General features: G+C 52.2%; 38 non-coding genes across 38 annotated transcripts; all 38 read right to left on the reverse strand.

The window, feature by feature from the left end:
• Window positions 1-142: 142 nt before the first annotated feature.
• Window positions 143-258, reverse strand: LOC143811262 (U5 spliceosomal RNA). Its single transcript, XR_013223547.1, has one exon. It is a non-coding gene; the product is annotated as a U5 spliceosomal RNA (small nuclear RNA).
• A 310-nt stretch (window positions 259-568) lies between these two features.
• LOC143810994 (U5 spliceosomal RNA) lies at window positions 569-684 on the reverse strand. The gene has a single exon (XR_013223286.1). It is a non-coding gene; the product is annotated as a U5 spliceosomal RNA (small nuclear RNA).
• A 310-nt stretch (window positions 685-994) lies between these two features.
• On the reverse strand, window positions 995-1,110 carry LOC143810996 (U5 spliceosomal RNA). The gene has a single exon (XR_013223287.1). It is a non-coding gene; the product is annotated as a U5 spliceosomal RNA (small nuclear RNA).
• Window positions 1,111-1,421: 311 nt separating this feature from the next.
• Window positions 1,422-1,537, reverse strand: LOC143810997 (U5 spliceosomal RNA). Its single transcript, XR_013223288.1, has one exon. It is a non-coding gene; the product is annotated as a U5 spliceosomal RNA (small nuclear RNA).
• Window positions 1,538-1,847: 310 nt separating this feature from the next.
• LOC143810998 (U5 spliceosomal RNA) lies at window positions 1,848-1,963 on the reverse strand. The gene has a single exon (XR_013223289.1). It is a non-coding gene; the product is annotated as a U5 spliceosomal RNA (small nuclear RNA).
• A 310-nt stretch (window positions 1,964-2,273) lies between these two features.
• Window positions 2,274-2,389, reverse strand: LOC143810598 (U5 spliceosomal RNA). Its single transcript, XR_013223048.1, has one exon. It is a non-coding gene; the product is annotated as a U5 spliceosomal RNA (small nuclear RNA).
• Window positions 2,390-2,698: 309 nt separating this feature from the next.
• On the reverse strand, window positions 2,699-2,814 carry LOC143810999 (U5 spliceosomal RNA). Its single transcript, XR_013223290.1, has one exon. It is a non-coding gene; the product is annotated as a U5 spliceosomal RNA (small nuclear RNA).
• Window positions 2,815-3,124: 310 nt separating this feature from the next.
• Window positions 3,125-3,240, reverse strand: LOC143811163 (U5 spliceosomal RNA). Its single transcript, XR_013223450.1, has one exon. It is a non-coding gene; the product is annotated as a U5 spliceosomal RNA (small nuclear RNA).
• A 311-nt stretch (window positions 3,241-3,551) lies between these two features.
• On the reverse strand, window positions 3,552-3,667 carry LOC143811000 (U5 spliceosomal RNA). The gene has a single exon (XR_013223291.1). It is a non-coding gene; the product is annotated as a U5 spliceosomal RNA (small nuclear RNA).
• Window positions 3,668-3,978: 311 nt separating this feature from the next.
• On the reverse strand, window positions 3,979-4,094 carry LOC143811002 (U5 spliceosomal RNA). The gene has a single exon (XR_013223292.1). It is a non-coding gene; the product is annotated as a U5 spliceosomal RNA (small nuclear RNA).
• A 310-nt stretch (window positions 4,095-4,404) lies between these two features.
• Window positions 4,405-4,520, reverse strand: LOC143810530 (U5 spliceosomal RNA). Its single transcript, XR_013222981.1, has one exon. It is a non-coding gene; the product is annotated as a U5 spliceosomal RNA (small nuclear RNA).
• A 310-nt stretch (window positions 4,521-4,830) lies between these two features.
• Window positions 4,831-4,946, reverse strand: LOC143810699 (U5 spliceosomal RNA). The gene has a single exon (XR_013223135.1). It is a non-coding gene; the product is annotated as a U5 spliceosomal RNA (small nuclear RNA).
• Window positions 4,947-5,255: 309 nt separating this feature from the next.
• LOC143811003 (U5 spliceosomal RNA) lies at window positions 5,256-5,371 on the reverse strand. The gene has a single exon (XR_013223293.1). It is a non-coding gene; the product is annotated as a U5 spliceosomal RNA (small nuclear RNA).
• Window positions 5,372-5,680: 309 nt separating this feature from the next.
• On the reverse strand, window positions 5,681-5,796 carry LOC143811229 (U5 spliceosomal RNA). Its single transcript, XR_013223515.1, has one exon. It is a non-coding gene; the product is annotated as a U5 spliceosomal RNA (small nuclear RNA).
• Window positions 5,797-6,106: 310 nt separating this feature from the next.
• LOC143810531 (U5 spliceosomal RNA) lies at window positions 6,107-6,222 on the reverse strand. Its single transcript, XR_013222982.1, has one exon. It is a non-coding gene; the product is annotated as a U5 spliceosomal RNA (small nuclear RNA).
• Window positions 6,223-6,532: 310 nt separating this feature from the next.
• On the reverse strand, window positions 6,533-6,648 carry LOC143810724 (U5 spliceosomal RNA). Its single transcript, XR_013223158.1, has one exon. It is a non-coding gene; the product is annotated as a U5 spliceosomal RNA (small nuclear RNA).
• Window positions 6,649-6,957: 309 nt separating this feature from the next.
• LOC143811004 (U5 spliceosomal RNA) lies at window positions 6,958-7,073 on the reverse strand. The gene has a single exon (XR_013223294.1). It is a non-coding gene; the product is annotated as a U5 spliceosomal RNA (small nuclear RNA).
• Window positions 7,074-7,382: 309 nt separating this feature from the next.
• LOC143811005 (U5 spliceosomal RNA) lies at window positions 7,383-7,498 on the reverse strand. Its single transcript, XR_013223295.1, has one exon. It is a non-coding gene; the product is annotated as a U5 spliceosomal RNA (small nuclear RNA).
• Window positions 7,499-7,808: 310 nt separating this feature from the next.
• On the reverse strand, window positions 7,809-7,924 carry LOC143810462 (U5 spliceosomal RNA). The gene has a single exon (XR_013222916.1). It is a non-coding gene; the product is annotated as a U5 spliceosomal RNA (small nuclear RNA).
• A 310-nt stretch (window positions 7,925-8,234) lies between these two features.
• LOC143810413 (U5 spliceosomal RNA) lies at window positions 8,235-8,350 on the reverse strand. Its single transcript, XR_013222868.1, has one exon. It is a non-coding gene; the product is annotated as a U5 spliceosomal RNA (small nuclear RNA).
• Window positions 8,351-8,660: 310 nt separating this feature from the next.
• LOC143810496 (U5 spliceosomal RNA) lies at window positions 8,661-8,776 on the reverse strand. The gene has a single exon (XR_013222948.1). It is a non-coding gene; the product is annotated as a U5 spliceosomal RNA (small nuclear RNA).
• A 310-nt stretch (window positions 8,777-9,086) lies between these two features.
• LOC143810532 (U5 spliceosomal RNA) lies at window positions 9,087-9,202 on the reverse strand. Its single transcript, XR_013222983.1, has one exon. It is a non-coding gene; the product is annotated as a U5 spliceosomal RNA (small nuclear RNA).
• A 310-nt stretch (window positions 9,203-9,512) lies between these two features.
• Window positions 9,513-9,628, reverse strand: LOC143810700 (U5 spliceosomal RNA). Its single transcript, XR_013223136.1, has one exon. It is a non-coding gene; the product is annotated as a U5 spliceosomal RNA (small nuclear RNA).
• A 309-nt stretch (window positions 9,629-9,937) lies between these two features.
• LOC143811006 (U5 spliceosomal RNA) lies at window positions 9,938-10,053 on the reverse strand. The gene has a single exon (XR_013223296.1). It is a non-coding gene; the product is annotated as a U5 spliceosomal RNA (small nuclear RNA).
• Window positions 10,054-10,362: 309 nt separating this feature from the next.
• On the reverse strand, window positions 10,363-10,478 carry LOC143811230 (U5 spliceosomal RNA). Its single transcript, XR_013223516.1, has one exon. It is a non-coding gene; the product is annotated as a U5 spliceosomal RNA (small nuclear RNA).
• A 285-nt stretch (window positions 10,479-10,763) lies between these two features.
• Window positions 10,764-10,879, reverse strand: LOC143810533 (U5 spliceosomal RNA). Its single transcript, XR_013222984.1, has one exon. It is a non-coding gene; the product is annotated as a U5 spliceosomal RNA (small nuclear RNA).
• A 310-nt stretch (window positions 10,880-11,189) lies between these two features.
• On the reverse strand, window positions 11,190-11,305 carry LOC143810725 (U5 spliceosomal RNA). The gene has a single exon (XR_013223159.1). It is a non-coding gene; the product is annotated as a U5 spliceosomal RNA (small nuclear RNA).
• Window positions 11,306-11,614: 309 nt separating this feature from the next.
• On the reverse strand, window positions 11,615-11,730 carry LOC143811007 (U5 spliceosomal RNA). Its single transcript, XR_013223297.1, has one exon. It is a non-coding gene; the product is annotated as a U5 spliceosomal RNA (small nuclear RNA).
• A 309-nt stretch (window positions 11,731-12,039) lies between these two features.
• LOC143811008 (U5 spliceosomal RNA) lies at window positions 12,040-12,155 on the reverse strand. Its single transcript, XR_013223298.1, has one exon. It is a non-coding gene; the product is annotated as a U5 spliceosomal RNA (small nuclear RNA).
• A 310-nt stretch (window positions 12,156-12,465) lies between these two features.
• On the reverse strand, window positions 12,466-12,581 carry LOC143810463 (U5 spliceosomal RNA). The gene has a single exon (XR_013222917.1). It is a non-coding gene; the product is annotated as a U5 spliceosomal RNA (small nuclear RNA).
• Window positions 12,582-12,891: 310 nt separating this feature from the next.
• LOC143810414 (U5 spliceosomal RNA) lies at window positions 12,892-13,007 on the reverse strand. The gene has a single exon (XR_013222869.1). It is a non-coding gene; the product is annotated as a U5 spliceosomal RNA (small nuclear RNA).
• Window positions 13,008-13,317: 310 nt separating this feature from the next.
• LOC143810497 (U5 spliceosomal RNA) lies at window positions 13,318-13,433 on the reverse strand. Its single transcript, XR_013222949.1, has one exon. It is a non-coding gene; the product is annotated as a U5 spliceosomal RNA (small nuclear RNA).
• Window positions 13,434-13,743: 310 nt separating this feature from the next.
• LOC143810534 (U5 spliceosomal RNA) lies at window positions 13,744-13,859 on the reverse strand. Its single transcript, XR_013222985.1, has one exon. It is a non-coding gene; the product is annotated as a U5 spliceosomal RNA (small nuclear RNA).
• A 310-nt stretch (window positions 13,860-14,169) lies between these two features.
• Window positions 14,170-14,285, reverse strand: LOC143810701 (U5 spliceosomal RNA). The gene has a single exon (XR_013223137.1). It is a non-coding gene; the product is annotated as a U5 spliceosomal RNA (small nuclear RNA).
• A 309-nt stretch (window positions 14,286-14,594) lies between these two features.
• On the reverse strand, window positions 14,595-14,710 carry LOC143810332 (U5 spliceosomal RNA). The gene has a single exon (XR_013222790.1). It is a non-coding gene; the product is annotated as a U5 spliceosomal RNA (small nuclear RNA).
• Window positions 14,711-15,019: 309 nt separating this feature from the next.
• LOC143811009 (U5 spliceosomal RNA) lies at window positions 15,020-15,135 on the reverse strand. The gene has a single exon (XR_013223299.1). It is a non-coding gene; the product is annotated as a U5 spliceosomal RNA (small nuclear RNA).
• Window positions 15,136-15,445: 310 nt separating this feature from the next.
• Window positions 15,446-15,561, reverse strand: LOC143810679 (U5 spliceosomal RNA). Its single transcript, XR_013223117.1, has one exon. It is a non-coding gene; the product is annotated as a U5 spliceosomal RNA (small nuclear RNA).
• A 310-nt stretch (window positions 15,562-15,871) lies between these two features.
• Window positions 15,872-15,987, reverse strand: LOC143810702 (U5 spliceosomal RNA). The gene has a single exon (XR_013223138.1). It is a non-coding gene; the product is annotated as a U5 spliceosomal RNA (small nuclear RNA).
• Between the last annotated feature and the right edge of the window lie 188 nt (window positions 15,988-16,175).

Genomic DNA, 16,175 nt, shown 5'->3' on the forward strand with positions numbered 1-16,175 from the left:
CACCTGTTCCGCTGCCCGGAAGAAGGCCATCCATGGCTTCAATATGCAAATGAGGGCCTCTTCCCAGCAACCCCAGGGTTCAGTCTCCCACCAAAACCCCACCCACCCATTCCTTTATTCTGTTGTGGAACCCAATTAAGGAAGCCCCAGGAAGCTGGAGCATGCAAAAATTGCCACAAAACTCAGTTTTGCTCCTCTCCACGGAAATCTTTAGTAAAAGGCGAAAGATTTTTACGTTCTGAAGAGAAACCAGAGTATACTGGGCAAGGGCCTCCTCCCGACCTACCACCATGGCAGCAGCCCTCACTTGGCCCAGGGAGAGCACCTAGAAGTGGGTGCGTGGTTTGGTGATGGAAAAACAAAAACGGCAACAGCCCATCGTCCGCAGGCTGCTCTGTTCTCAGCTCTATGCTGCTGACAGAGCATCACCTGTTCCGCTGCCCGGAAGAAGGCCATCCATGGCTACAATATGCAAATGAGGGCCTCTTCCCAGCAACCCCAGGGTTCAGTCTCCCACCGAAACCCCACCCACCCATTCCTTTATTCTGTTGTTGAACCCAGTTAAGGAAGCCCCAGCAAGCTGGAGCATGCAAAAATTGCCACAAAACTCAGTTTTGCTCCTCTCCACGGAAATCTTTAGTAAAAGGCGAAAGATTTTTACGTTCTGAAGAGAAGCCAGAGTATAATGGGCAAGGGCCTCCTCCCGACCTACCACCATGGCAGCAGCCCTCACTTGGCCCAGGGAGAGCACCTAGAAGTGGGTGCGTGGTTTGGTGATGGAAAAACAAAAACGGCAACAGCCCATCGTCCGCAGGCTGCTCTGTTCTCAGCTCTATGCTGCTGACAGAGCATCAACTGTTCCGCTGCCCGGAAGAAGGCCATCCATGGCTACAATATGCAAATGAGGGCCTCTTCCCAGCAACCACAGGGTTCAGTCTCCCACCGAAACCCCACCCACCCATTCCTTTATTCTGTTGTTGAACCCAATTAAGGAAGCCCCAGCAAGCTGGAGCATGCAAAAATTGCCACAAAACTCAGTTTTGCTCCTCTCCACGGAAATCTTTAGTAAAAGGCGAAAGATTTTTACGTTCTGAAGAGAAGCCAGAGTATACTGGGCAAAGGGCCTCCTCCCGACCTACCACCATGGCAGCAGCCTTCACTTGGCCCAGGGAGAGCACCTAGAAGTGGGTGCGTGGTTTGGTGATGGAAAAACAAAAACGGCAACAGCCCATCGTCCGCAGGCTGCTCTGTTCTCAGCTCTATGCTGCTGACAGAGCATCACCTGTTCCGCTGCCCGGAAGAAGGCCATCCATGGCTTCAATATGCAAATGAGGGCCTCTTCCCAGCAACCCCAGGGTTCAGTCTCCCACCAAAACCCCACCCACCCATTCCTTTATTCTGTTGTTGAACCCAATTAAGGAAGCCCCAGCAAGCTGGAGCATGCAAAAATTGCCACAAAACTCAGTTTTGCTCCTCTCCACGGAAATCTTTAGTAAAAGGCGAAAGATTTTTACGTTCTGAAGAGAAGCCAGAGTATACTGGGCAAGGGCCTCCTCCCGACCTACCACCATGGCAGCAGCCCTCACTTGGCCCAGGGAGAGCACCTAGAAGTGGGTGCGTGGTTTGGTGATGGAAAAACAAAAACGGCAACAGCCCATCGTCCGCAGGCTGCTCTGTTCTCAGCTCTATGCTGCTGACAGAGCATCACCTGTTCCGCTGCCCGGAAGAAGGCCATCCATGGCTACAATATGCAAATGAGGGCCTCTTCCCAGCAACCACAGGGTTCAGTCTCCCACCGAAACCCCACCCACCCATTCCTTTATTCTGTTGTTGAACCCAATTAAGGAAGCCCCAGCAAGCTGGAGCATGCAAAAATTGCCACAAAACTCAGTTTTGCTCCTCTCCACGGAAATCTTTAGTAAAAGGCGAAAGATTTTTACGTTCTGAAGAGAAGCCAGAGTATACTGGGCAAGGGCCTCCTCCCGACCTACCACCATGGCAGCAGCCTTCACTTGGCCCAGGGAGAGCACCTAGAAGTGGGTGCGTGGTTTGGTGATGGAAAAACAAAAACGGCAACAGCCCATCGTCCGCAGGCTGCTCTGTTCTCAGCTCTATGCTGCTGACAGAGCATCACCTGTTCCGCTGCCCGGAAGAAGGCCATCCATGGCTTCAATATGCAAATGAGGGCCTCTTCCCAGCAACCCCAGGGTTCAGTCTCCCACCAAAACCCCACCCACCCATTCCTTTATTCTGTTGTTGAACCCAATTAAGGAAACCCCAGCAAGCTGGAGCATGCAAAAATTGCCACAAAACTCAGTTTTGCTCCTCTCCACGGATATCTTTAGTAAAAGGCGAAAGATTTTTACGTTCTGAAGTGAAGCCAGAGTGTACTGGGCAAGGGCCTCCTCCCGACCTACCACCATGGCAGCAGCCCTCACTTGGCCCAGGGAGAGCACCTAGAAGTGGGTGCGTGGTTTGGTGATGGAAAAACAAAAACGGCAACAGCCCATCGTCCGCAGGCTGCTCTGTTCTCAGCTCTATGTGCTGACAGAGCATCACCTGTTCCGCTGCCCGGAAGAAGGCCATCCATGGCTACAATATGCAAATGAGGGCCTCTTCCCAGCAACCCCAGGGTTCAGTCTCCCACCGAAACCCCACCCACCCATTCCTTTATTCTGTTGTTGAACCCAGTTAAGGAAGCCCCAGCAAGCTGGAGCATGCAAAAATTGCCACAAAACTCAGTTTTGCTCCTCTCCACGGAAATCTTTAGTAAAAGGCGAAAGATTTTTACGTTCTGAAGAGAAGCCAGAGTATAATGGGCAAGGGCCTCCTCCCGACCTACCACCATGGCAGCAGCCCTCACTTGGCCCAGGGAGAGCACCTAGAAGTGGGTGCGTGGTTTGGTGATGGAAAAACAAAAACGGCAACAGCCCATCGTCCGCAGGCTGCTCTGTTCTCAGCTCTATGCTGCTGACAGAGCATCAACTGTTCCGCTGCCCGGAAGAAGGCCATCCATGGCTACAATATGCAAATGAGGGCCTCTTCCCAGCAACCACAGGGTTCAGTCTCCCACCGAAACCCCACCCACCCATTCCTTTATTCTGTTGTTGAACCCAATTAAGGAAGCCCCAGCAAGCTGGAGCATGCAAAAATTGCCACAAAACTCAGTTTTGCTCCTCTCCACGGAAATCTTTAGTAAAAGGCAAAAGATTTTTACGTTCTGAAGAGAAGCCAGAGTATACTGGGCAAAGGGCCTCCTCCCGACCTACCACCATGGCAGCAGCCTTCACTTGGCCCAGGGAGAGCACCTAGAAGTGGGTGCGTGGTTTGGTGATGGAAAAACAAAAACGGCAACAGCCCATCGTCCGCAGGCTGCTCTGTTCTCAGCTCTATGCTGCTGACAGAGCATCACCTGTTCCGCTGCCCGGAAGAAGGCCATCCATGGCTTCAATATGCAAATGAGGGCCTCTTCCCAGCAACCCCAGGGTTCAGTCTCCCACCAAAACCCCACCCACCCATTCCTTTATTCTGTTGTTGAACCCAATTAAGGAAGCCCCAGCAAGCTGGAGCATGCAAAAATTGCCACAAAACTCAGTTTTGCTCCTCTCCACGGAAATCTTTAGTAAAAGGCGAAAGATTTTTACGTTCTGAAGAGAAGCCAGAGTATACTGGGCAAAGGGCCTCCTCCCGACCTACCACCATGGCAGCAGCCTTCATTTGGCCCAGGGAGAGCACCTAGAAGTGGGTGCGTGGTTTGGTGATGGAAAAACAAAAACGGCAACAGCCCATCGTCCGCAGGCTGCTCTGTTCTCAGCTCTATGCTGCTGACAGAGCATCACCTGTTCCGCTGCCCGGAAGAAGGCCATCCATGGCTTCAATATGCAAATGAGGGCCTCTTCCCAGCAACCCCAGGGTTCAGTCTCCCACCAAAACCCCACCCACCCATTCCTTTATTCTGTTGTTGAACCCAATTAAGGAAGCCCCAGCAAGCTGGAGCATGCAAAAATTGCCACAAAACTCAGTTTTGCTCCTCTCCACGGAAATCTTTAGTAAAAGGCGAAAGATTTTTACGTTCTGAAGAGAAGCCAGAGTATACTGGGCAAGGGCCTCCTCCCGACCTACCACCATAGCAGCAGCCCTCACTTGGCCCAGGGAGAGCACCTAGAAGTGGGTGCGTGGTTTGGTGATGGAAAAACAAAAACGGCAACAGCCCATCGTCCGCAGGCTGCTCTGTTCTCAGCTCTATGCTGCTGACAGAGCATCACCTGTTCCGCTGCCCGGAAGAAGGCCATCCATGGCTACAATATGCAAATAAGGGCCTCTTCCCAGCAACCCCAGGGTTCAGTCTCCCACCGAAACCCCACCCACCCATTCCTTTATTCTGTTGTTGAACCCAATTAAGGAAACCCCAGCAAGCTGGAGCATGCAAAAATTGCCACAAAACTCAGTTTTGCTCCTCTCCACGGATATCTTTAGTAAAAGGCGAAAGATTTTTACGTTCTGAAGTGAAGCCAGAGTATACTGGGCAAGGGCCTCCTCCCGACCTACCACCATGGCAGCAGCCCTCACTTGGCCCAGGGAGAGCACCTAGAAGTGGGTGCGTGGTTTGGTGATGGAAAAACAAAAACGGCAACAGTCCATCGTCCGCAGGCTGCTCTGTTCTCAGCTCTATGCTGCTGACAGAGCATCACCTGTTCCGCTGCCCGGAAGAAGGCCATCCATGGCTACAATATGCAAATGAGGGCCTCTTCCCAGCAACCCCAGGGTTCAGTCTCCCACCGAAACCCCACCCACCCATTCCTTTATTCTGTTGTTGAACCCAATTAAGGAAACCCCAGCAAGCTGGAGCATGCAAAAATTGCCACAAAACTCAGTTTTGCTCCTCTCCACGGATATCCTTAGTAAAAGGCGAAAGATTTTTACGTTCTGAAGTGAAGCTAGAGTATACTGGGCAAGGGCCTCCTCCCGACCTACCACCATGGCAGCAGCCCTCACTTGGCCCAGGGAGAGCACCTAGAAGTGGGTGCGTGGTTTGGTGATGGAAAAACAAAAACGGCAACAGCCCATCGTCCGCAGGCTGCTCTGTTCTCAGCTCTATGTGCTGACAGAGCATCACCTGTTCCGCTGCCCGGAAGAAGGCCATCCATGGCTACAATATGGAAATGAGGGCCTCTTCCCAGCAACCCCAGGGTTCAGTCTCCCACCGAAACCCCACCCACCCATTCCTTTATTCTGTTGTTGAACCCAGTTAAGGAAGCCCCAGCAAGCTGGAGCATGCAAAAATTGCCACAAAACTCAGTTTTGCTCCTCTCCACGGAAATCTTTAGTAAAAGGCGAAAGATTTTTACGTTCTGAAGAGAAGCCAGAGTATACTGGGCAAGGGCCTCCTCCCGACCTACCACCATGGCAGCAGCCCTCACTTGGCCCATGAAGAGCACCTAGAAGTGGGTGCGTGGTTTGGTGATGGAAAAACAAAAACGGCAACAGCCCATCGTCCGCAGGCTGCTCTGTTCTCAGCTCTATGTGCTGACAGAGCATCACCTGTTCCGCTGCCCGGAAGAAGGCCATCCATGGCTACAATATGCAAATGAGGGTCTCTTCCCAGCAACCCCAGGGTTCAGTTTCCCACCGAAACCCCACCCACCCATTCCTTTATTCTGTTGTTGAACCCAATTAAGGAAGCCCCAGCAAGCTAGAGCATGCAAAAATTGCCACAAAACTCAGTTTTGCTCCTCTCCACGGAAATCTTTAGTAAAAGGCGAAAGATTTTTACGTTCTGAAGAGAAGCCAGAGTATACTGGGCAAGGGCCTCCTCCCGACCTACCACCATGGCAGCAGCCCTCACTTGGCCCAGGGAGAGCACCTAGAAGTGGGTGCGTGGTTTGGTGATGGAAAAACAAAAACGGCAACAGCCCATCGTCCGCAGGCTGCTCTGTTCTCAGCTCTATGCTGCTGACAGAGCATCACCTGTTCCGCTGCCCGGAAGAAGGCCATCCATGGCTACAATATGCAAATAAGGGCCTCTTCCCAGCAACCCCAGGGTTCAGTCTCCCACCGAAACCCCACCCACCCATTCCTTTATTCTGTTGTTGAACCCAATTAAGGAAACCCCAGCAAGCTGGAGCATGCAAAAATTGCCACAAAACTCAGTTTTGCTCCTCTCCACGGATATCTTTAGTAAAAGGCGAAAGATTTTTACGTTCTGAAGTGAAGCCAGAGTATACTGGGCAAGGGCCTCCTCCCGACCTACCACCATGGCAGCAGCCCTCACTTGGCCCAGGGAGAGCACCTAGAAGTGGGTGCGTGGTTTGGTGATGGAAAAACAAAAACGGCAACAGTCCATCGTCCGCAGGCTGCTCTGTTCTCAGCTCTATGCTGCTGACAGAGCATCACCTGTTCCGCTGCCCGGAAGAAGGCCATCCATGGCTACAATATGCAAATGAGGGCCTCTTCCCAGCAACCCCAGGGTTCAGTCTCCCACCGAAACCCCACCCACCCATTCCTTTATTCTGTTGTTGAACCCAATTAAGGAAACCCCAGCAAGCTGGAGCATGCAAAAATTGCCACAAAACTCAGTTTTGCTCTTCTCCACGGATATCCTTAGTAAAAGGCGAAAGATTTTTACGTTCTGAAGTGAAGCTAGAGTATACTGGGCAAGGGCCTCCTCCCGACCTACCACCATGGCAGCAGCCCTCACTTGGCCCAGGGAGAGCACCTAGAAGTGGGTGCGTGGTTTGGTGATGGAAAAACAAAAACGGCAACAGCCCATCGTCCGCAGGCTGCTCTGTTCTCAGCTCTATGTGCTGACAGAGCATCACCTGTTCCGCTGCCCGGAAGAAGGCCATCCATGGCTACAATATGCAAATGAGGGCCTCTTCCCAGCAACCCCAGGGTTCAGTCTCCCACCGAAACCCCACCCACCCATTCCTTTATTCTGTTGTTGAACCCAGTTAAGGAAGCCCCAGCAAGCTGGAGCATGCAAAAATTGCCACAAAACTCAGTTTTGCTCCTCTCCACGGAAATCTTTAGTAAAAGGCGAAAGATTTTTACGTTCTGAAGAGAAGCCAGAGTATACTGGGCAAGGGCCTCCTCCCGACCTACCACCATGGCAGCAGCCCTCACTTGGCCCATGGAGAGCACCTAGAAGTGGGTGCGTGGTTTGGTGATGGAAAAACAAAAACGGCAACAGCCCATCGTCCGCAGGCTGCTCTGTTCTCAGCTCTATGTGCTGACAGAGCATCACCTGTTCCGCTGCCCGGAAGAAGGCCATCCATGGCTACAATATGCAAATGAGGGTCTCTTCCCAGCAACCCCAGGGTTCAGTTTCCCACCGAAACCCCACCCACCCATTCCTTTATTCTGTTGTTGAACCCAATTAAGGAAGCCCCAGCAAGCTGGAGCATGCAAAAATTGCCACAAAACTCAGTTTTGCTCCTCTCCACGGAAATCTTTAGTAAAAGGCGAAAGATTTTTACGTTCTGAAGAGAAGCCAGAGTATACTGGGCAAGGGCCTCCTCCCGACCTACCACCATGGCAGCAGCCCTCACTTGGCCCAGGGAGAGCACCTAGAAGTGGGTGCGTGGTTTGGTGATGGAAAAACAAAAACGGCAACAGCCCATCGTCCGCAGGCTGCTCTGTTCTCAGCTCTATGCTGCTGACAGAGCATCACCTGTTCCGCTGCCCGGAAGAAGGCCATCCATGGCTACAATATGCAAATGAGGGCCTCTTCCCAGCAACCCCAGGGTTCAGTCTCCCACCGAAACCCCACCCACCCATTCCTTTATTCTGTTGTTGAACCCAATTAAGGAAGCCCCAGCAAGCTGGAACATGCAAAAATTGCCACAAAACTCAGTTTTGCTCCTCTCCACGGAAATCTTTAGTAAAATGCGAAAGATTTTTACGTTCTGAAGAGAAGCCAGAGTATACTGGGCAAGGGCCTCCTCCCGACCTACCACCATGGCAGCAGCCTTCACTTGGCCCAGGGAGAGCACCAAGAAGTGGGTGCGTGGTTTGGTGATGGAAAAACAAAAACAGCAACAGCCCATCGTCCGCAGGCTGCTCTGTTCTCAGCTCTATGCTGCTGACAGAGCATCACCTGTTCCGCTGCCCGGAAGAAGGCCATCCATGGCTTCAATATGCAAATGAGGGCCTCTTCCCAGCAACCCCAGGGTTCAGTCTCCCACCAAAACCCCACCCACCCATTCCTTTATTCTGTTGTTGAACCCAATTAACGAAGCCCCAGCAAGCTGGAGCATGCAAAAATTGCCACAAAACTCAGTTTTGCTCCTCTCCACGGAAATCTTTAGTAAAAGGCGAAAGATTTTCACGTTCTGAAGAGAAGCCGGAGTATCCTGGGCAAGGGCCTCCTCCCGACCTACCACCATGGCAGCAGCCCTCACTTGGCCCAGGGAGAGCACCTAGAAGTGGGTGCGTGGTTTGGTGATGGAAAAACAAAAACGGCAACAGCCCATCGTCCGCAGGCTGATCTGTTCTCAGCTCTATGCTGCTGACAGAGCATCACCTGTTCCGCTGCCCGGAAGAAGGCCATCCATGGCTACAATATGCAAATGAGGGCCTCTTCCCAGCAACCCCAGGGTTCAGTCTCCCACCGAAACCCCACCCACCCATTCCTTTATTCTGTTGTTGAACCCAATTAAGGAAGCCCCTGCAAGCTGGAGCATGCAAAAATTGCCACAAAACTCAGTTTTGCTCTTCTCCACGGAAATCTTTAGTAAAAGGCGAAAGATTTTTACGTTCTGAAGAGAAGCCAGAGTATACTGGGCAAGGGCCTCCTCCCGACCTACCACCATGGCAGCAGCCCTCACTTGGCCCAGGGAGAGCACCTAGAAGTGGGTGCGTGGTTTGGTGATGGAAAAACAAAAACGGCAACAGCCCATCGTCCGCAGGCTGCTCTGTTCTCAGCTCTATGCTGCTGACAGAGCATCACCTGTTCCGCTGCCCGGAAGAAGGCCATCCATGGCTACAATATGCAAATAAGGGCCTCTTCCCAGCAACCCCAGGGTTCAGTCTCCCACCGAAACCCCACCCACCCATTCCTTTATTCTGTTGTTGAACCCAATTAAGGAAACCCCAGCAAGCTGGAGCATGCAAAAATTGCCACAAAACTCAGTTTTGCTCCTCTCCACGGATATCTTTAGTAAAAGGCGAAAGATTTTTACGTTCTGAAGTGAAGCCAGAGTATACTGGGCAAGGGCCTCCTCCCGACCTACCACCATGGCAGCAGCCCTCACTTGGCCCAGGGAGAGCACCTAGAAGTGGGTGCGTGGTTTGGTGATGGAAAAACAAAAACGGCAACAGTCCATCGTCCGCAGGCTGCTCTGTTCTCAGCTCTATGCTGCTGACAGAGCATCACCTGTTCCGCTGCCCGGAAGAAGGCCATCCATGGCTACAATATGCAAATGAGGGCCTCTTCCCAGCAACCCCAGGGTTCAGTCTCCCACCGAAACCCCACCCACCCATTCCTTTATTCTGTTGTTGAACCCAATTAAGGAAACCCCAGCAAGCTGGAGCATGCAAAAATTGCCACAAAACTCAGTTTTGCTCCTCTCCACGGATATCCTTAGTAAAAGGCGAAAGATTTTTACGTTCTGAAGTGAAGCTAGAGTATACTGGGCAAGGGCCTCCTCCCGACCTACCACCATGGCAGCAGCCCTCACTTGGCCCAGGGAGAGCACCTAGAAGTGGGTGCGTGGTTTGGTGATGGAAAAACAAAAACGGCAACAGCCCATCGTCCGCAGGCTGCTCTGTTCTCAGCTCTATGTGCTGACAGAGCATCACCTGTTCCGCTGCCCGGAAGAAGGCCATCCATGGCTACAATATGCAAATGAGGGCCTCTTCCCAGCAACCCCAGGGTTCAGTCTCCCACCGAAACCCCACCCACCCATTCCTTTATTCTGTTGTTGAACCCAGTTAAGGAAGCCCCAGCAAGCTGGAGCATGCAAAAATTGCCACAAAACTCAGTTTTGCTCCTCTCCACGGAAATCTTTAGTAAAAGGCGAAAGATTTTTACGTTCTGAAGAGAAGCCAGAGTATACTGGGCAAGGGCCTCCTCCCGACCTACCACCATGGCAGCAGCCCTCACTTGGCCCATGAAGAGCACCTAGAAGTGGGTGCGTGGTTTGGTGATGGAAAAACAAAAACGGCAACAGCCCATCGTCCGCAGGCTGCTCTGTTCTCAGCTCTATGTGCTGACAGAGCATCACCTGTTCCGCTGCCCGGAAGAAGGCCATCCATGGCTACAATATGCAAATGAGGGTCTCTTCCCAGCAACCCCAGGGTTCAGTTTCCCACCGAAACCCCACCCACCCATTCCTTTATTCTGTTGTTGAACCCAATTAAGGAAGCCCCAGCAAGCTAGAGCATGCAAAAATTGCCACAAAACTCAGTTTTGCTCCTCTCCACGGAAATCTTTAGTAAAAGGCGAAAGATTTTTACGTTCTGAAGAGAAGCCAGAGTATACTGGGCAAGGGCCTCCTCCCGACCTACCACCATGGCAGCAGCCCTCACTTGGCCCAGGGAGAGCACCTAGAAGTGGGTGCGTGGTTTGGTGATGGAAAAACAAAAACGGCAACAGCCCATCGTCCGCAGGCTGCTCTGTTCTCAGCTCTATGCTGCTGACAGAGCATCACCTGTTCCGCTGCCCGGAAGAAGGCCATCCATGGCTACAATATGCAAATAAGGGCCTCTTCCCAGCAACCCCAGGGTTCAGTCTCCCACCGAAACCCCACCCACCCAATTAAGGAAACCCCAGCAAGCTGGAGCATGCAAAAATTGCCACAAAACTCAGTTTTGCTCCTCTCCACGGATATCTTTAGTAAAAGGCGAAAGATTTTTACGTTCTGAAGTGAAGCCAGAGTATACTGGGCAAGGGCCTCCTCCCGACCTACCACCATGGCAGCAGCCCTCACTTGGCCCAGGGAGAGCACCTAGAAGTGGGTGCGTGGTTTGGTGATGGAAAAACAAAAACGGCAACAGTCCATCGTCCGCAGGCTGCTCTGTTCTCAGCTCTATGCTGCTGACAGAGCATCACCTGTTCCGCTGCCCGGAAGAAGGCCATCCATGGCTACAATATGCAAATGAGGGCCTCTTCCCAGCAACCCCAGGGTTCAGTCTCCCACCGAAACCCCACCCACCCATTCCTTTATTCTGTTGTTGAACCCAATTAAGGAAACCCCAGCAAGCTGGAGCATGCAAAAATTGCCACAAAACTCAGTTTTGCTCTTCTCCACGGATATCCTTAGTAAAAGGCGAAAGATTTTTACGTTCTGAAGTGAAGCTAGAGTATACTGGGCAAGGGCCTCCTCCCGACCTACCACCATGGCAGCAGCCCTCACTTGGCCCAGGGAGAGCACCTAGAAGTGGGTGCGTGGTTTGGTGATGGAAAAACAAAAACGGCAACAGCCCATCGTCCGCAGGCTGCTCTGTTCTCAGCTCTATGTGCTGACAGAGCATCACCTGTTCCGCTGCCCGGAAGAAGGCCATCCATGGCTACAATATGCAAATGAGGGCCTCTTCCCAGCAACCCCAGGGTTCAGTCTCCCACCGAAACCCCACCCACCCATTCCTTTATTCTGTTGTTGAACCCAGTTAAGGAAGCCCCAGCAAGCTGGAGCATGCAAAAATTGCCACAAAACTCAGTTTTGCTCCTCTCCACGGAAATCTTTAGTAAAAGGCGAAAGATTTTTACGTTCTGAAGAGAAGCCAGAGTATACTGGGCAAGGGCCTCCTCCCGACCTACCACCATGGCAGCAGCCCTCACTTGGCCCATGGAGAGCACCTAGAAGTGGGTGCGTGGTTTGGTGATGGAAAAACAAAAACGGCAACAGCCCATCGTCCGCAGGCTGCTCTGTTCTCAGCTCTATGTGCTGACAGAGCATCACCTGTTCCGCTGCCCGGAAGAAGGCCATCCATGGCTACAATATACAAATGAGGGTCTCTTCCCAGCAACCCCAGGGTTCAGTTTCCCACCGAAACCCCACCCACCCATTCCTTTATTCTGTTGTTGAACCCAATTAAGGAAGCCCCAGCAAGCTGGAGCATGCAAAAATTGCCACAAAACTCAGTTTTGCTCCTCTCCACGGAAATCTTTAGTAAAAGGCGAAAGATTTTTACGTTCTGAAGAGAAGCCAGAGTATACTGGGCAAGGGCCTCCTCCCGACCTACCACCATGGCAGCAGCCCTCACTTGGCCCAGGGAGAGCACCTAGAAGTGGGTGCGTGGTTTGGTGATGGAAAAACAAAAACGGCAACAGCCCATCGTCCGCAGGCTGCTCTGTTCTCAGCTCTATGCTGCTGACAGAGCATCACCTGTTCCGCTGCCCGGAAGAAGGCCATCCATGGCTACAATATGCAAATGAGGGCCTCTTCCCAGCAACCCCAGGGTTCAGTCTCCCACCGAAACCCCACCCACCCATTCCTTTATTCTGTTGTTGAACCCAATTAAGGAAGCCCCAGCAAGCTGGAACATGCAAAAATTGCCACAAAACTCAGTTTTGCTCCTCTCCACGGAAATCTTTAGTAAAATGCGAAAGATTTTTACGTTCTGAAGAGAAGCCAGAGTATACTGGGCAAGGGCCTCCTCCCGACCTACCACCATGGCAGCAGCCTTCACTTGGCCCAGGGAGAGCACCTAGAAGTGGGTGCGTGGTTTGGTGATGGAAAAACAAAAACAGCAACAGCCCATCGTCCGCAGGCTGCTCTGTTCTCAGCTCTATGCTGCTGACAGAGCATCACCTGTTCCGCTGCCCGGAAGAAGGCCATCCATGGCTTCAATATGCAAATGAGGGCCTCTTCCCAGCAACCCCAGGGTTCAGTCTCCCACCAAAACCCCACCCACCCATTCCTTTATTCTGTTGTTGAACCCAATTAACGAAGCCCCAGCAAGCTGGAGCATGCAAAAATTGCCACAAAACTCAGTTTTGCTCCTCTCCACGGAAATCTTTAGTAAAAGGCGAAAGATTTTCACGTTCTGAAGAGAAGCCGGAGTATCCTGGGCAAGGGCCTCCTCCCGACCTACCACCATGGCAGCAGCCCTCACTTGGCCCAGGGAGAGCACCTAGAAGTGGGTGCGTGGTTTGGTGATGGAAAAACAAAAACGGCAACAGCCCATCGTCCGCAGGCTGATCTGTTCTCAGCTCTATGCTGCTGACAGAGCATCACCTGTTCCGCTGCCCGGAAGAAGGCCATCCATGGCTACAATATGCAAATGAGGGCCTCTTCCCAGCAACCCCAGGGTTCAGTCTCCCACCGAAACCCCACCCACCCATTCCTTTATTCTGTTGTTGAACCCAATTAAGGAAGCCCCTGCAAGCTGGAGCATGCAAAAATTGCCACAAAACTCAGTTTTGCTCTTCTCCACGGAAATCTTTAGTAAAAGGCGAAAGATTTTTACGTTCTGAAGAGAAGCCAGAGTATACTGGGCAAGGGCCTCCTCCCGACCTACCACCATGGCAGCAGCCCTCACTTGGCCCAGGGAGAGCACCTAGAAGTGGGTGCGTGGTTTGGTGATGGAAAAACAAAAACGGCAACAGCCCATCGTCCGCAGGCTGCTCTGTTCTCAGCTCTATGCTGCTGACAGAGCATCACCTGTTCCGCTGCCCGGAAGAAGGCCATCCATGGCTACAATATGCAAATAAGGGCCTCTTCCCAGCAACCCCAGGGTTCAGTCTCCCACCGAAACCCCACCCACCCATTCCTTTATTCTGTTGTTGAACCCAATTAAGGAAACCCCAGCAAGCTGGAGCATGCAAAAATTGCCACAAAACTCAGTTTTGCTCCTCTCCACGGATATCTTTAGTAAAAGGCGAAAGATTTTTACGTTCTGAAGTGAAGCCAGAGTATACTGGGCAAGGGCCTCCTCCCGACCTACCACCATGGCAGCAGCCCTCACTTGGCCCAGGGAGAGCACCTAGAAGTGGGTGCGTGGTTTGGTGATGGAAAAACAAAAACGGCAACAGTCCATCGTCCGCAGGCTGCTCTGTTCTCAGCTCTATGCTGCTGACAGAGCATCACCTGTTCCGCTGCCCGGAAGAAGGCCATCCATGGCTACAATATGCAAATGAGGGCCTCTTCCCAGCAACCCCAGGGTTCAGTCTCCCACCGAAACCCCACCCACCCATTCCTTTATTCTGTTGTTGAACCCAATTAAGGAAACCCCAGCAAGCTGGAGCATGCAAAAATTGCCACAAAACTCAGTTTTGCTCCTCTCCACGGATATCCTTAGTAAAAGGCGAAAGATTTTTACGTTCTGAAGTGAAGCTAGAGTATACTGGGCAAGGGCCTCCTCCCGACCTACCACCATGGCAGCAGCCCTCACTTGGCCCAGGGAGAGCACCTAGAAGTGGGTGCGTGGTTTGGTGATGGAAAAACAAAAACGGCAACAGCCCATCGTCCGCAGGCTGCTCTGTTCTCAGCTCTATGTGCTGACAGAGCATCACCTGTTCCGCTGCCCGGAAGAAGGCCATCCATGGCTACAATATGCAAATGAGGGCCTCTTCCCAGCAACCCCAGGGTTCAGTCTCCCACCGAAACCCCACCCACCCATTCCTTTATTCTGTTGTTGAACCCAGTTAAGGAAGCCCCAGCAAGCTGGAGCATGCAAAAATTGCCACAAAACTCAGTTTTGCTCCTCTCCACAGAAATCTTTAGTAAAAGGCGAAAGATTTTTACGTTCTGAAGAGAAGCCAGAGTATACTGGGCAAGGGCCTCCTCCCGACCTACCACCATGGCAGCAGCCCTCACTTGGCCCATGGAGAGCACCTAGAAGTGGGTGCGTGGTTTGGTGATGGAAAAACAAAAACGGCAACAGCCCATCGTCCGCAGGCTGCTCTGTTCTCAGCTCTATGTGCTGACAGAGCATCACCTGTTCCGCTGCCCGGAAGAAGGCCATCCATGGCTACAATATGCAAATGAGGGTCTCTTCCCAGCAACCCCAGGGTTCAGTTTCCCACCGAAACCCCACCCACCCATTCCTTTATTCTGTTGTTGAACCCAATTAAGGAAGCCCCAGCAAGCTGGAGCATGCAAAAATTGCCACAAAACTCAGTTTTGCTCCTCTCCACGGAAATCTTTAGTAAAAGGCGAAAGATTTTTACGTTCTGAAGAGAAGCCAGAGTATACTGGGCAAGGGCCTCCTCCCGACCTACCACCATGGCAGCAGCCCTCACTTGGCCCAGGGAGAGCACCTAGAAGTGGGTGCGTGGTTTGGTGATGGAAAAACAAAAACGGCAACAGCCCATCGTCCGCAGGCTGCTCTGTTCTCAGCTCTATGCTGCTGACAGAGCATCACCTGTTCCGCTGCCCGGAAGAAGGCCATCCATGGCTACAATATGCAAATAAGGGCCTCTTCCCAGCAACCCCAGGGTTCAGTCTCCCACCGAAACCCCACCCACCCATTCCTTTATTCTGTTGTTGAACCCAATTAAGGAAACCCCAGCAAGCTGGAGCATGCAAAAATTGCCACAAAACTCAGTTTTGCTCCTCTCCACGGATATCTTTAGTAAAAGGAGAAAGATTTTTACGTTCTGAAGTGAAGCCAGAGTATACTGGGCAAGGGCCTCCTCCCGACCTACCACCATGGCAGCAGCCCTCACTTGGCCCAGGGAGAGCACCTAGAAGTGGGTGCGTGGTTTGGTGATGGAAAAACAAAAACGGCAACAGTCCATCGTCCGCAGGCTGCTCTGTTCTCAGCTCTATGCTGCTGACAGAGCATCACCTGTTCCGCTGCCCGGAAGAAGGCCATCCATGGCTACAATATGCAAATGAGGGCCTCTTCCCAGCAACCCCAGGGTTCAGTCTCCCACCGAAACCCCACCCACCCATTCCTTTATTCTGTTGTTGAACCCAATTAAGGAAACCCCAGCAAGCTGGAGCATGCAAAAATTGCCACAAAACTCAGTTTTGCTCCTCTCCACGGATATCCTTAGTAAAAGGCGAAAGATTTTTACGTTCTGAAGTGAAGCTAGAGTATACTGGGCAAGGGCCTCCTCCCGACCTACCACCATGGCAGCAGCCCTCACTTGGCCCAGGGAGAGCACCTAGAAGTGGGTGCGTGGTTTGGTGATGGAAAAACAAAAACGGCAACAGCCCATCGTCCGCAGGCTGCTCTGTTCTCAGCTCTATGTGCTGACAGAGCATCACCTGTTCCGCTGCCCGGAA

This window comes from Ranitomeya variabilis, chromosome 2 (assembly GCF_051348905.1).
Source record: "Ranitomeya variabilis isolate aRanVar5 chromosome 2, aRanVar5.hap1, whole genome shotgun sequence".
In the NCBI taxonomy this organism is placed as follows: domain Eukaryota; kingdom Metazoa; phylum Chordata; class Amphibia; order Anura; family Dendrobatidae; genus Ranitomeya; species Ranitomeya variabilis.